The 12,607-nt window shown below is 40.4% G+C and overlaps 1 long non-coding RNA gene across 1 annotated transcript in view; it reads right to left on the minus strand.

The window, feature by feature from the left end:
- Positions 1 to 1,348: 1,348 nt before the first annotated feature.
- Positions 1,349 to 12,607, minus strand: part of LOC309868683 — a 31,130-nt gene continuing 19,871 nt past the window's right edge. The window contains exon 3 of the long non-coding RNA XR_014313781.1: positions 1,349 to 1,794. This is a non-coding gene — a long non-coding RNA (uncharacterized lncRNA). The remainder of the gene's footprint in view (positions 1,795 to 12,607) is intronic.

The raw sequence follows: 12,607 nt of genomic DNA on the forward strand, positions 1-12,607 counted from the left end.
TGGCATGGAGAGCAGCCTTTGAAGTAATTTTTACAAGTGAGATCAGTTTCTCCAAAGAAAACCAAAGCATTGTTTGGAAATGTTTAAGAGGACCACCACTCTAGATCTGACAGGGGAAACAAACTTTAGTTTAGCAAGAGTGGTGGCAATTGGGGGGTAGGGTGGAGGAAGAGAGCAGTGAGAAGAATCTCAACATAGCATGGACAAAAATTCTCGAGTCTAGAAAAGAGTATAAAGTCTTCTGAAAACAAACATGTTCTAAAAACACAAGACTCAAGTCTGTTCAGGTTGGAGTAGAAAGGGGGAAGTGAGGAAGGTTTGCCTGGGTTATGTTCTAAAATCTTAGGTGTGGGTGAAATCTCCCAAGGCTAAAGATATGTCAATATCAAGGACCTTTTTTTTTTTTTTTAGATAATACAATAATTGGACATGTTTGCATGCAATGCTTTGGGTACTGATTCATTTAATCCATGCTTACTGGGTTCTCATTATCTGCTGGCTCTCTGGTAGGCACAGAGAAAGAAAAGGTGAATAAGGCAGGGTCTCTATGCACATTATGTAGTTTATATCAAGGATGGAGGCAGCTACAAGATGTGATAAAAACAGAGATAAGGAAATAATCCCATGTTCACACTATTTTAAAAGAAAGCACAATTCTTAGGCAGCTATTCTGAGATTTCTGGCCCAAATCAAGTCTAAAAATAACATAGAAGTGTTAAATGGCTGTAGAACTCCAATCTGGTTATATGTCTGAGCCTGGGCAGGTTTCACAATTCCAAGTGCCTGAGTTCCTCTCTAGATCTAGTGGATTTCAATCTCTGGAGGTGAGACTCAAGAATCTACAATTTTTTAAAAGTGCATTCCTCTCCCCCCACCCCCCACCCCCATGATTCTGTGTTTGTTCTGCAAATGGCACTTGGGAACTACTAAGGACAAGCACGGTAACCAGTGAGGTCATGGTTACATTTTCCCAAATGGGTGCTGCACACTGTTCATAGATGACATTTGCAAAAGGGGTTCAGTGGTGTGATAGGTTGAAGAGTGTCCTTACCCCTCCCAAGTTCATATGTGAGTCCTAACTCTCAGCACCTCAGAATGTGACCTGTGTGGAGATGGGGTCATTACAGAGGTAATCAAGTTTAGATGGGCCCTAATCCAAAATGATGAGGGTCCTTGCAAGAAGGGATAATTCAGACATGGATACATAGGAAGAATAACTCGTGAACATGAAGACAGCCATCTTCAAGCCAAGGAGAGAGTTTGGAACAGAACCCTTCGAAACCCTGAGAGGAAACTAAATACACCTTCTTGATGGACTTCTGGCCTCCAGAACTGTGAGGTAGTAAATTTCTGTTCTTTAAATCACACAGTTTGTGGTACTTTCCAAAGGCAGCTTTAGTGAACTAAAATAAGTGGTTAAATATATTTCGGAAATTTTGAGTGAAAGAGAGTTATACATTTTTTGTTTTTTGTTTCTTGTTTTTCCTACTGTGAGGCCCTCAGAAGCTCACATGTGCTAATGTATCCCGAGGTCCTCTGAGAGGTGACAGTGTGTGTGTGCTTCTTGTCCCAAATTTGATAACAGAATGCTTCTTATTTGTTGCAGAGTATTTCTTGAGGCTGGTGTTCTGTGATTCTGATGCAGGGAAGTGTTGGGTTTGTTACTCTTGGAGAAGTAGTCACGCTGTGAGTCTCACAACGGCAGCAAGGTCAGTCTTGTGGAGCTTGGCTGCTTTTAGTAAATAAGTGGTGGTGAAATTTTTTGAATCCATTAGTTCCAATCCATCACACCTCCTGGAAAAAAAAAAAATCAGTTCCAAGGGACCAACCTGCTGGAAGTTATCAGAAACCATCTTTCTTGATCCAGGAATCATTTGATTATACCAGTGACTCTGGAAGAAGTCTTTTTAAAGGAAAAAAAGGAAAGCCAAGAACTACTTGGCTTCTTAGTGGTCTCCCTTAGTGGGTGTAGTTCAAGAAATGTAGGAGAGAAATATGCAAGGGTGATTCTATCAAATTGGACACACCACCACACATCTGTCTTCCAAGCACTCCATTTATCCCTATTGTTGTTCCTTCATACCTTGCCAAAACGGTGATCCATCCTTTTCGAAATGGAACATTGGAAGACAAATGGAGCATTGTCATTGTCAGTGGTTAAAAAAGTAAGCCTGCAAAATTTAACTTGCCTGTTTACAATTATTAAAGACACCCACCCACACAGAGTGAGGGAAACGTGCACTAGATGAACCCAGGTTTTTAAAACTTTGAAAAAGTGCAGGGCTTAACCTTCCTACTTATGTGATCTGTTTCACATTATTTAAGGCTAGATTTAAACATAAGGAAGTTTTAGACTTGATATTTGATATACAGTTGTGACATGTTTGTGACTACTCCCTGTGAAACATTGATATCATGCAAATGAAACATTCATCAATCTTTGTTTTATATTCATCAGCCATTATTTCTAAATGTGACCTGCCCTTCACAGCCCCTGCAGATCTAGGGATCTACCTCATTCAATATTTGCCTCTACCCTCAAGGGTCCCTGTAACCAGTACTCACCAATTAAACCCACTGCCCACTTCAAACAGAAAGGCCACTTCTTTGGTTCTACTTCTGGAGTTTCAAACTTGGGACTAAGTTGAAAAATCTGTGTCTTTAACAGGCATCCCAAGTGAGTCTAATGATCGGCTAATTTTGAGACTCAGAACTACTCATTTGCATTTGTCACTTTAAGTTTCAAATGTTACTGAGTCTGCCTTATCTGGGACCACCCTGACCTTAACAGAGTTACATTTTTAAATATAAAAATTATGGAAAGTGATTTTATTGCTATTTTTCATCTCTGTAATTGAGTTTTCTACTCTGTTGATGTTGTTCTCTGACTCCTCTGGCCATTCTATTTTAGCAGAAGAATATTCTTCTTGGTGTGCAGATTGTTATTCCTTAATCTGACTCCTGCATCCCCTTGGGGTGTTCATTATTTTTACTTTTGACCCCTGGTTCTAGTTGTCTGGGTTAGCATTGAGGAACCCTGAGTTGCAGGAATGGAAGGAGATCGAGCAATCCCTAACTGGCAAATTTGTAAAAGGAAGCCATTTCCCCACAAAGTGGCAAGGTGGCTGGCTAGTCTCAAAGGCAGAGAGACCAGAGCGCATCTGCCTGGCTCCATCAAACTTCTCCAAAGCCAAGGAGACCAGCAGGTGACCCCAGGATCATCCCCCAAGCTGGTGCACTACACTTTAAAGCTTCATAGACCCTTCCCTCCCAGGCTGCACTCTCTCAGGAAGCTTGGTGCTCTGACTCTTTCCCCTAGTTCATCATTACTGGTGTATGGAAATCATCTCATCACCAACTTGCTCCAGCTGGACCCCCAGAAATGGGAGGTCTGGCATGCATCCTCCATGCCCTATCTAACATCCTAACCCAAAGATGCTCTGTTTAAGGTGGAAGTTGATTAGAATTAGAATGGGGGGAGTAGAAGGAGTGGCAGGGTGGGTGCTCAGGCTATCTTCTTCCAGGAATACTCTCTTTGTTACTGAACTTTCCACCTAATTTCTCCAGCTCAGGGGCTTTGATTAGGTCTGCTAAGCTCACAATGTCTTACTTTCAATATTTTGAAAGCAGAGATAATAATAACTCCCACATAAAATTGGCATTTAAAGCACAGATGCCACTACTGCACACTCTTTCTGTGCCAGGCACCTGGCTAAGTGCTCCACGTCCATTAACACCAGATGAGATAATCCAGCTGATGCACTTAGCACGTTGCCAGGCACACATGGGGGCTCCATCCATGCCAGTTGTCCTTTCTCTTCCATCTTGCTCTTAGTTGCTGACCTCAGTGAGGGTAGAAGCCATCTTGCATATTTCATGGCCCCCTCTTCCCTCCATACTTTATACCCTACCCTGCACTCAACGTATTTGTTGGTTGACTAACTGAGTAGATCATATGCTTCCAAATGGCAATTTCCTATTTTCTCTACACTTGGTCAACTCAATTAATTTTACATGTTGCTAAAAGCCTTAGCTGAAAGTTCACTTCCTTTACAAAACTGCATGTAATCTCTCTCCCATGATAGAATGTCATCCACACATTTTAGAGGTGATTTATCCTCAATTTTAACTCGTATACAAGTTATTTATGCATATGAACTATATCCTTGGCTAGAAGACACTCCTTTTCTGCTCCAAGTCAAGGACTGTTCTTTTTTTTTTTTTTTTTTTAAAGATTTTATTTATTTATTTGACAGAGAGAGAGATCACAAGTAGGCAGAGAGTCAGGCAGAGAAAGAGGGGGAAGCAGGCTCTCCACTCAGCAGGGATGCTGAGGCAGATGCCGGGCTCCATCCCAGGACCCAGAGATCATGACCTGAGCCGAAGGCAGCGGTTTAATCCACTGAGCCACCCAAGCGCCCCTCAAGGACTGTTCTATACCCGGAATTCTTTTTCTTAAAAGCCTGCCTCTAAAACATGGGAGAATTACAATAAGAAACAAGAATCAGAGAAATCTTTTCTTAATTTTTGCGGGAGGAAAAGCTGTCAAACTGGCAATGGGACATGTGAATCCAGACAGTTTGCAAGTTAGAGGTAGACATGCAGAGAGGATATGGTAGAACATCCTGGGTAAAGTTGGGGGGGGGTGCCCTGCTGTGGGCATCTTGCTCTCTCTTGTGAGTACTTTCTTACATAGTTTTTTCCCACACTAATGCTATACACCTACCTACTCACATAAATCAGCATGTCCTTTTCAATGGAATCAGCTTTTCTTTTTAAATGATTAATCAATATTTTAGTATTGACACTGCATATTTTACAAAATCTTTCTCTTAGAGATGATTGCGTTTTGGAATACAGCTTCTTATGAGTTGGAACTGGCCCTCATTTATGACCTGTAGTTACCCCAGCAGTTTACACTGGGGTTGTGTTTAGTATAACACACATAATTTCATTGTCTGGTGTTGTGGTAGTCCTTGATTAGAAGAATGTAGAAGGTAGGAATGCGGGTATGGATATTTACACAGCAGGGTTTGAGTCCTGTAGTTACCACCTACACACCCTCTGAATCCATAATGAGCTTGATATACATCAAGCTTTTACTATAGATTAACTATTATTACTGATCAGGAAGTAGGACACTTGGAAAATTTGCTCAAGTGCAGGCCACGGAAAGACAAGATGCCAGCTCAGTTTAGTTTGAAACATTCCACAATGACCAGCACAGGATCTCATCCGAGGTGTTGCGGCTAATCTCTTCCGGAGTGTGAAGTTGTCAGTGGAAGGCAGCTGCCCTGTTGTGAGATTCATTTCTCAATCATCTTGTATCTAGGTGTGGCGATGTGATTTTCTCATTCCAATAGCATGTGAGCAGAAGGGGGTTACAAAGGGGGAGTCTCTCAAGCTGCTGTTTCCTTCTCTTGTAAATGCAGAGGGCTCTGAGGCTCCAGAAAATGGTGGGGGCAGGAGATGAGGGATTCTGACTCCCTAAATCACAGGAATCACTCCCACTGCATTGTTTCTGTCAATGATAATGAAACCTTGATGATATTAAAATTTGAACACTGACATTTAGGGGCTTATTTATTCTATCAACTTGCATTGTTCTAACTAAGACCGCTGTTCAGCAAATTCATTTAAGAAATAAATGGGCTTGTAACTAAAACACCCCTGGTACAATGTCACTTAGTATTTAATGTGGATATATGATAAATCCACTGGTCTTATTTCATCAGTTTATGGTCTCCAATAGAAACAGTTATAGTCAATCCGAATTTGAAGTGGGGCAGTGAGATGGGGTAGATCTGAGGCAATATCAGGGCTTTTCTTTTTTGTATTTTAAAAAATACATGAGACCCTTGTAGACAAGAAGGAAGGAAACAAAGCTGGGGCAGGGAAGCTGGTGTACATTTGTTGGAGTGTTTCATCTTAGCAGTCATCTAATGAATGAAATAGCAATCATTTGTATCTTTTCTGTTCAATCTATTGTGTATTTTGTCTTTTTTTTTTTTTTTTTAATATATGGGATTGTGAAATACAGCCAATAATCCCCTTACTGAACTAAAAGAGAATTAGAAAAACCTGCTAATAGCTTTTGTGTTTAGAAGTGTAATGTCTTCCTGTGAATTATCTTATGGGTGAAGTGTCTGGAATTGCTTATGAATACTGGGTTATAGAGGTTTTGTTTTTTTTTTTTTTCTTTGTTTAACTAAGAGAACTTAAACACGATATTTTAAAAAAAAAGCACACACACATTTTTATCTCGTGGTAGAAATGTCAGCCACATTTCAATTCACTCTTTGGTTTCCCCTAAAAGGAATGACTTTTACGCATAACAATGGTCTTGTTTTTATAAGTGGTTGGTAATATCTACAAATGTGTAAGGCATTCATTTTCCAGGAGCTTTTTTCTCCCTGGTAACACACCAGGAAATATCAGAGTGTTGTTATTTGAATTCTTTCTTGGGCTCTGACTCCCAGATGAATTGAAATTCAACTTCGCAGTCAAGTGAGTAGCCATTTAAAGCTCAGGTGTGTATTTCCTAAGACCCTCTCAAAGGATATATAACCGCTTATGTCTTTCCTAAAGACAGCAAACTGAATTTTAATTGGATCTTGCCTCTCCCAAGAGATCGTTATTCCTCTCCTCCAAAGCCATATATTATAAAGCTTCAGTATGAATTGGAACATGGAAGCTGTGTTTGGGTTTAATATTTAAAGTTAAAGTTATAGCAGTTGACACCCGAGTCATTCCAGCAACTCCCCAAGCAAAATTTTATTTAATCGGAGTTCCTCAAAAAACGAACATACACACACACACACACGCATGTAACTTGCATGTCAAAATTCCATAAACTTTCAGATTATGAAAAACAGTTTTTTTTCTCAGGAAATAAGTCTCAAATGGGAATAGTTCCAAATTTTTCTTGTTTCAACCCTACCTTGACCTTGTCCGGGGTGGGGAGGGGGAAGAAGCCATGGAAAAGTTTATACATCTACTAAAGACCTGCTGACTCAGAACCGGACCTGGGAAAACCTTATGTGGCTTAGAAAGAATCTTTCCATGTGAGCGACAGTGATGGTGTGAAAGATCATTGGAGGCATGAGCACTCATAGGGCTAGTCTCACTCTGATCTTAGAACTTGGCAAGACAACATGTAAAAGGAAACCGAAAGATTTGTGCGCCAATTCTAAATAACACAGTCATGGGCTTCTTTGTTCCTTATAGTTTAAGAATCTGTGTAATTTTCTGTAAATCAGACTATGAAGACCAAGGTTAAAAATACTGTGAAAACACCCCAGAACAGGCTGAAGAGTGGAATTCATACTTAAAACTCTAAAGGGGCAGGGTTATGGTCTTGCCTTATACCATAACAAAGTGGATCTTTGTGTATTATATATACTTAAGACTGTTCCCCCCTCCCCACCCCTGGAAAATTTAAGTGGTATCTTTCTTTCAAATGTGAATGTTTTAGAAATCTGGACTTTTTTCCCTTAAATTTGTAGACAGAGACTTGGGTTGGCAACCAGAGTTCCAGGGTAGAGGGCAATGCTTCTTAGCTTTTCTGAGATGTGGTTTCTTCAGTTGTAACATTAGGGGGTTGAGGTAAGTGATCTGTAGGCCAGTTAGAGTTACAACATTTCATGGTTCTAAATTTCAAGTGGCTTTTTCTCTATTTATACATCTCAAGATTTCAGCATTTTTCTGCCATGATGTAAAAGAATATTTGGATTACACACTCAGAACACTCAGTCCCGGAATCTTAGACAGGCTTCAGTTTGTCCATTTATTTCTACTTAATTATCTTCCACTGATAATGGACTTCTTGCTTCTCCTCCATTTTCTTTATCTCTCAGTGGTATCAATAGCTTCTCAGTTACTAGGCTCAAAACACTGGACTTTTCCTCAATTGTTCATTCTCTTTTGTCCCTAACATTAAATCGATCACAAATTCTGTTGGGTGCACCTCTTGAAGGTGAGCACTAGTTTTACAAACAAGAATTGCAGAATTGCATAATTGGAAGGGATTCTGTTTACTGGTTCACAGGTTTTATAAAATTGCTTTGAGGATCTAAAGAAGTATATGTACCATTTCCCTGGGGTTGGGGACCGGGGGGATATATGTGTATATGTGTGTGTGTGTGTGTGTATACACACACACATTTTTTGCATATACTTTACAGGCATCCAAAGACTTCATGAAGTTCACCCATGGATCAAGAATCCCTCGAGTAGGGCAAACATCCCCAAAGGCAGAATTTCACCCAGGAACAATCCTAGTAGATGGCTGAGCAGATCTGCTTGAATATTTCTAGTGAATGAATAAACTCAGTCCATTTCAGAGCTTTCTCTTCCCCTGTTTGTAAGGAAACTTTCTGGAAAGTTTATTGGAGGTTAAAATCTGTTTGCCTATAGTTTTCAGTTGATTCTAGGTCTTCAGTACCCAAAAATATCTCCCAAATCCCTCCAAATCTTTAATTTTCCATGTTATATGTTTATAATTTTTCCTTTTATTGTGTGTCTTCCAGACTTCCTTGGTATCCTGTTCATCTTTCTATAGACACCTTTAGAGTTTTTATTTAATTTTCTTTCCTTAAGATAATAACATTATTTATATGTGATTTGAATAGCCCGTGTCTTGGTTATTGGAAATTTGTTTTCATTTAGGGCATCCAATTTTGACTGAAGTCTTGGACTTGCTATTTGCTAGCCATTTTTCCTGGTGGTGGTTACTTAACCTCCTCCATTTTGTCCTCTGGAATAAAAAGGAATAGTTATCTTATCATTGTGAGTTTGTTATCTTAGACATACTAGGTGCTCAATAAATGATAGCTGTAATTTTTATTAATTCGGATTAAGATTATTTGGGACATTTTGGAGTTTACATCATAATTAAGGATGGACAATAAAAATCTCCAAAATAATTTTTAAAATATGTACTTATTTATTAGAGAGAGAGAGAGAATGAGAGAAAGGAGCAGAGAGGAAGGGAGAGAGAATCTCAAGCTGATTCTGTGCTGAGCGTGGAGACCAATGGGGGACTTGATCCCAGCACCCTGAGATCTCAACCTGAGCAGAAACCAAGAGTTGGGTGCTTCACTGACTGTGCCACTAAGGCACACCTCCAAAATATTTTTAACCAGTATTTAACTTGCCCAATCTTACCTCCAGGTGACATTATTTTTTGTTTTCATTTAAATGCAGAATTTCATAATTACATGTATTGCCAAATGTTAACATATTGGGTTTGGCCCACATGCCAGGCTCCTAAGAAATTACTGAATCCTGATCCTGTCATCCAATGTCCTTCTTAGTTTTGTGGTCTCCACTCAGTGTAGGACAGAGGACCACCTCAACAGCACATATTAGCCGCTTCTCCCCAAGCTGATCTTAATTCATGAAACAACTCTGTCAGGATCAGTGTTTGTCATGTATCTTGTTGACATGATACCCTATGCATTTGGGACTCCCCTGACCGAACCACCAAAACGCCCCCATAAACAAAACAACAAACAAATAAAAAAGTAGAAAATGATAGTGTGGTATAAATTGTTCTGCATAAAGTCACCATGTCTCAGTCATTTATCTGAGTTCATGCCAAGTCCCCTAAGTCATAATCAAACTATGTGAAGAAGGTGGGGAATATCCTTGATTTGTACAGAGCCAAACAGATTTTGAGGTGCTTCCCTAAATGTACACTGGATCACTTTTTTGACTTATAAATCAGAGTGAAGCCAGTTTCAAGGACAAATAAAGGGAGAAAACCTGTGTCTTCAAAACGTGGGCCAGTTCTGCAAATATGGCGGCTGTCTGTTCTTCCAGAGAAACTCACGGAGCATGGTGGTGCAGCTCCTTAGACTTGCTAAGAAAAAAGAGGGTAGCTAGGTGAGCTTTCTTTTTTTGCTAGATGCTCTAATCCTCCCCAAGCTCAGGGATAGGGAGAAGGAGAAATAATTAGCTATGCATCCTTTCCAAAAAAAAATCTGCTAAGCTAAAACTCTCCGAGAAGTTCAACAACCCTTATGAATGAAATTTTTAAGAATGTTTTTAAGATGAATTTTCCACACATCTTTTGGTGATTTAAAAAAAAAGAAGAAGAAGAAGAAAAAGAAAAAAAGAAAACTCAATGCTAATTCCCTTTGCATGAGCTCAGTCTACTTCGCTCTTGCCTCCAGCTGTTGCATGCGTTAGGGTGATATTTGGAAGGACAGCTCATTCCGTTTGGAAGGTCGTGCTGGGGAGTGCGGAAGAGGAGAGGCAGAGATGCCAGACAGGCGGGCGAGCCAGCAGACACACGTGGACTGGGCTCAGTGAGCTCCTCTTACGGTTGGAGTGTTGCTGCCTGAAATGAAATCCGAGGATCTGGCCTCGAGAGTGCAGGAGGACTGTGACCTCTCTGTGAACTTGGCAGTGAACTCTCCTCCAAAGTGCTTTTGCTCGAGGTCCCTGACACTCCACAGGCCCTTTGCTTTGAATTTAGATTAATTGAGAGCTCTGTTAATCTAGTTGAGTGCACCTTCCCAACCCCTGCCATCTACAAATACAAGGAATTTTTAAATGTTTTCTTTTTAGTAGAGTCTGTCCCGAAGGTATGGTAAGGTAGGATATGAAAATTTTCACTTTCTTCAGAGGAAGATGCAATGGCCAATCAACGTATCTCTTATCTTAACCTTAGCTTTTACTTAAAGCAAGTAACAAATGTCCAAAAAACATCTGGCTTTCATTTCCTGGATAAAATGCAGAATGAATTAAATTCCCCAAATACATAAACTTCTCCCTACAAATTAACACATGGAATAAGGTGATGATCTTTTCATATAAGTATTCGGTATACAAAAAGAATGACCCTCTTAAGAACACGTAAATAGTATCCTAGGATGTAGCAAGGAATTAATCGAGCTCTCCAAATTCCCTCATTATCAGGAATGCATTCCACTGTGGAAGAAATTGGCATTCTGAGTCTATAGGGCTTCTTTGTAAAGATGGTTCTTTTGGATCATCTATGCTTTTTTCTGAAAAAACAGTACCTAGGGCTAGTGTGGCCTAGGGCCATGCTACCTTCCATTCTTAGGGCTCAGGTTCCTGATCTGAAAAATACAATGTGGTGACTTCCTACCTGGCATACTTGTGAGTTTTAGAGACATCACATAGATGCATGGTTTCTGGCACATAGGATACACTTATCAAATTGCTGGCTGGCTCTTCTTCTGATTAAAAGATAATTAGAAACAATGTCTTTGCAGACACCCCTGCCTCAGAGAAATTTTGCAGCAGAAAACAACTGGGGGATCCCCTTTAGGAAGTGGTATTGTGGTCAGTACCTCTGGAAACTTATCCAAAAATTCCCCTTGAGCTGATCCCTGCGAACCTGTTATATGCTGACTTTCATTAATTTTAAGAAATACTGTTGATTGAATTTTAGAGATCCTGGAAATCATTGATTCAAAGTGGTTTTCCTCCAGATCTATCTGGGATTTGTAAGGACTTCAGCCATTTCCTAAATATCACAAAGTAGTCTGGCACAGAGTGATTTTATTTTATTTTATTTTGAAAAATATTATTTATTTGACAGAGAGAAAGAGAGAGAGAGAGAATTAGAAATCACAAGTTTGGGACGCCTGGGTGGCTCAGTTGGTTAAGCAGCTGCCTTCGGCTCAGGTCATGATCCCAGCGTCCTGGGATCGAGTCCCACATCGGGCTCCTTGCTCCACAGGGAGCCTGCTTCTCCTTCTGACTCTGCCTTCCACTCTGTCTGCCTGTGCTCGCTCCCACTCGCTCTCTCTCTGACAAATAAATAAATAAAATCTTTGAAAAAAAAAAAAAAAAAGAAATCGCAAGTTGGGGGGAGTGGCCAGGAGAGGGAGAGCCAGACTCCCTGCTGAGTAGTGAGCCCTGATTCAGGGCTCTGTCCTAGGGTCCTGAGATCATGGCCTGAGCCTAAGGCGGACACTTAACCAACTGAGCCACCCAGGTGTCCCTAAAGAGATCTTTGGCTCAGGACAGGCTACCAGAATCCAGGAGATGGGGGAAAGATGGGCCCACAGGAGATGGTCTGAGTTTGTTTTGTGCCGAGGTAGATGCTTTTGCTGATAACGTTTCCCCAGACCACAGGGCAGTGAGTCATTACTGGCCTAATCCAATTTGCTTAGAAGATATGAATTACATTGAAAACCCAGATATTTGATGAAGGTCATCTCATGCTCCTTGAGGTCGCACACAACAGCAGCAACAAAAAGTGATGATAACGTAGACAGGCAGAGGAAGAGACCTAGGAAACAATGTTCTTGAACTTGTGTTCTCATTTATGGACATGGAAAAAAAAAAGATGAAGGAAACATTTGGAATTTTCACTTCTTCCCCCCAGCTCCTGCATCAGCCTCTTCGAGATTACAAAAATCAGCAGATTCCATGGCTGGGCTAAATGTTTTGAAGCAGTGATTCATTGATCATTTCCTCTCACTTGACATGTTTAACCAGACTAAATCAATACTTCCTAGAGGGGCAATGGCTTTGTAAAAAAAACAGCCACACAACTGGGTGACATGAAGCACCTCCAGGATAAAAGAATCCTGTAGACAAATTCCTTCTTTATCTCTTACTGGATCTG

Source organism: Mustela nivalis, assembly GCF_964662115.1.
Source record: "Mustela nivalis genome assembly, chromosome: 7".
In the NCBI taxonomy this organism is placed as follows: Eukaryota; Metazoa; Chordata; class Mammalia; order Carnivora; family Mustelidae; genus Mustela; species Mustela nivalis.